General features: G+C 36.6%; 1 pseudogene; it reads right to left on the minus strand.

Moving 5' to 3' along the window:
- Positions 1–1,066: 1,066 nt before the first annotated feature.
- LOC103305365 (zinc finger protein 709-like) lies at positions 1,067–2,656 on the minus strand (annotated as a pseudogene).
- Positions 2,657–3,798: the final 1,142 nt, after the last annotated feature.

Below are 3,798 nucleotides of genomic sequence, written 5' to 3' on the forward strand. Positions count from 1 at the left end.
TCTAGGCCAACCTAATCTGTTGTTACATCCATCTGTTGATTTCTTAAATGAGATATTTTATTTTTCAATTCTAGAATTTCATTGGATTCTTTTTAACATAGATTGCAGTTCTGACAAAATTCTTCATCTTGCCATTTATTTTCTTGCTTACATTATCATAGCTATTTTGAAGTCCTTATTTAATAACCACAATACCTGGACTACCTGTTTTTTTTTTCTCTTTTGTTTTTAGTTTTTTGTGTTTCTGGCATAGTGGATGATTTTTTTTTTGAACTTTGCACACTTAGAAATGTATTTATTGGCAAGAAAAACAAAATAAGGCACTTCAGGCAAATGAAAAAGTAGTTTTCTACTAAGAAAGAAAAGTGGAATACACATGTATATAAAAGGGTAAAACATATCCAGTACTTGTCACCAGAGGCCAGTAGAGAAACAAAAAACAATAAATACCAAAATGTCATTTTTTAGTGGTCCTTTTCTTATGGATCAATTACAAAGTTATATAAAAATTAAACCTACTTGCATGCTAGAAATACACTTCAATTCACCCACAGATCTACAGAATTGTCTCACTTCAATATTTACTTACAGAAGTAGGACCTCATACTACAGAGGATTACTTAAAGAATAAGTAAGTAATAATAAGACCATATATGTATTACCTTTATAATATTTTATTCATGTCATGAAAATTTTAGAGTAACCTCATTTCCAACAGGTTATCCATATTAGTTACATTAATATGATTTATTTCCAATGCAGTTTTCACATCACTTTGAAAATATTTGTTAAAATTAAATATTATGTCTTATTTTTTCACTTACACAGTTCCTACCCAGTATTCATTCTCAATGTTTTGTAGGGATTTGAGACAAGTGAAGGTTTTCCTATATTGTTTACATTTAGAACTTTTTCCACTGTGAGGTTTTTGTTTGTCTGTTTTTGGGTGTGGCTTCCCAAGGAAATGAGACAGCTAAAGGCTTTCCACATAGGGTATCTCTCCAGTGTGCATTCTTACATGTCCACAAAAGGTTCTCACACATTCCTTATATTCATAGACTTTTTCTTAGTTATGAGCTCTTTCGTGACTTCGTAAAGAACTGGGATGACTGAAGGCTTTACTACACTTTTTACACTGATAGGGTTTCTCTCCAGCGTGAGTTCTTTCATGTGTTCGTAATGAACTAGGACCATCAAAGGCTTTCCCACATTCCTCACGTTTACAAGGCCCATCTCCAGTGTGCTTTGTCAGATGTCTTTGAACATTGGAAAGGGAAATGAAGGCTTTTCCACATTCCTTACATTCATAGGGCTTCTCTCCACTATGAGCTCTTTCATGTTTTTGAATGGAACTGAGATAAGTGAAGGCCTTCTTGCATTGCTTACATTCATAGGGTTTCTCCCCAGTATGACTTCTTTCATGTTTTTGAAGGAACAGGGAAAACTGAAGGCTTTACCGCATTCCTTACATTCATGCGTTTGTTTTTTTCCCCCCTGGTATGAGTTCTTTCATGATTTTGAAGGCATCTGGGAGTACTGAAGGGTTTACCACATTCCTTACATTCATATGGCTTTTCTCCACTATGTGTGCTTTCATGATATTGAAAGTAATTTGGACACTCAAAAACCTTCCCACACTCCTTACATTTGTAAGGCCCATCTCCGGTGTGCTTCATCATGTGTCTTCGAAAGTTGGTAAGAGAACTCAAAGCTTTCCCACATTTCTTACTCATAGGGTTTCTCTTCAGTATGATTTCTTTCATGTTTTCGAAAATAACTTGGACAACTGAAGGACTTCCCACATTCCTTATATTCATAGAGTTTCTCGCCAGTATGACTTTGTTCATGTTTTCGAAAATAACTTGGACAACTGAAGGATTTGCCACATTTTTTACATTCATAGGGCTTTTCTCCACTGTGTCTCCTTTCATGGCTTTGAAAGGATGTAAAGCAGCTGAAGGCTTTACCACATTGCTTACATTCATATGGTTTCTCTCCAGTATGTGTTCTTTCATGTTTTCTGAAGTAACTGGGACGAATGAAAGCTTACCACATTGCTTACATTTATATGGTTTCTCTCCTGTGTGAGATATTTCATGAGTTCGACAATAACCGAGACAACTGAAAGCTTTACCACAGTGCTTACATATATAGGGCTTCACTCCAGTGTGAATCTTTTCATACCTTCGAAAGGACTGGTGATACTTGAAAGCTTTCCCACGTTCCTTACATTTATATGGCTTTTCTTCATATTCCTGATACTCATATGGTTTGGGTGTAGTGTGAGATCTCATATGCCTACTATAGAATGAATGATTCATGAAGACTCCACACACACACTGCATTCACATAGTTTTAGTCCAGAAGAAGTTTTCCTTTTCTGATTATGATTTGGAATTTGGCTGAACTTTTCTCCATATTGACTACCTTGTTTACTTTTACCTGGTCTCTTTACTATATGAATGCTTAAATTTGTCCCATGGTTTTCATATTGATCTTCAATGTCATGGTCTTTGTATATTTCTCCCACTGAGGCCAAGTTCCTGAATGTTTCCCTCATCACATCTCTGTAGAGTTTCTTCTGTGAAGAATCCAGTAAAGCCCACTCCTCTAGGGTGAATTTCACACTTACATCCTCAAAGGCCACAGAATCCATTTTTAGGTTTCTTGGGTCTCCTGGCATCCCACTTATGATTTCTGGTAACCATACAGGTCCCAACGCGACAGAGCCTGCGGCAAAGCCCGTAGTGCATGATTTTGACTTAATGCTGGATATAGTAAATTAAAATGTATAGATGCTCTCGATGATTTTTTTCTTTATCTAGAGAGAATTTTCTTTTCTCTGGTAGGCAGTTAGAGGAGGGATGGGTCACCTCGGTCACTTGCAGTAATTTTTTCCAGTTTGTTCTTACTTCTAGAATATTTCCTTTCAGGGAATCTCCACTAAAATTCTGGAGTTGTTTATCAAGACTTCTTTTTCTTGGCAGGCTTTGAACTTCAACTTTTGTCTTCTTGACACTGTGGTCAATTCAAGACTCTGCTTCACTTTTAGCTTCTAACTGCAGATTTCTGCTTCGTTTCTTGGCTTCCAAGCCTGCACAATTTAAGAATCTGCAAATGCCTTGATAAGAAAAAGTTCCAAGAATATCAGGTTTACTTCTACCAGTGGTCCCCTTTTCTTTAGGATAATGGATCCTCAAATTTTGGGAGCCACATATCCCTCATCTTGAATTTGGGTCTCCCCAGACCACTGAAACTGACACAAACTCTAGATGAACCTTTTTGTTCAGTTTGTTCAGTGCCCCACAATGCAAATTAACAAATGCTCTGAGGGAAAAGCAGCAGTGATTGTAAGGTTTACCTCAGTATGCTTCCCTTTTCTCTGTGACTTGGCTCTTCAAGTCCTGACTGCCTCCATTGTTTCCAGTGCCCAAAAGAGCTGTTTTTATACAACTTTTAGTTTGAAAACTCATGCCTTTCAGGACTTGAAACTTTTTTTTAAGTTTTAGTTCTGTAATAATTTATGTCCTTTTATTTTTCTTTTTCTCTTTTTTTCTTTCTGCAATTCCTGATACTTTGATATTAGGCTTTCTGAATGGATCACTTAATTTTTAACTTCTTTCTCATTTCCATGTCTTTGTCTTTTCCCCTGGACCTTATTCAGAGAAGAACCTTTGATCTTATGACTTGGGGTATGAGGCAAGGATAGATACTGGTGTTCTGAGAGTCAGATAAGGGCTGGGGTTGAGCATAAAGGTTGTTCCAAATGTAAACTTTCACTCAGTGCCCCTGTTTTCA

Source organism: Eptesicus fuscus, chromosome 4 (assembly GCF_027574615.1).
Source record: "Eptesicus fuscus isolate TK198812 chromosome 4, DD_ASM_mEF_20220401, whole genome shotgun sequence".
Classification (NCBI taxonomy): domain Eukaryota; kingdom Metazoa; phylum Chordata; class Mammalia; order Chiroptera; family Vespertilionidae; genus Eptesicus; species Eptesicus fuscus.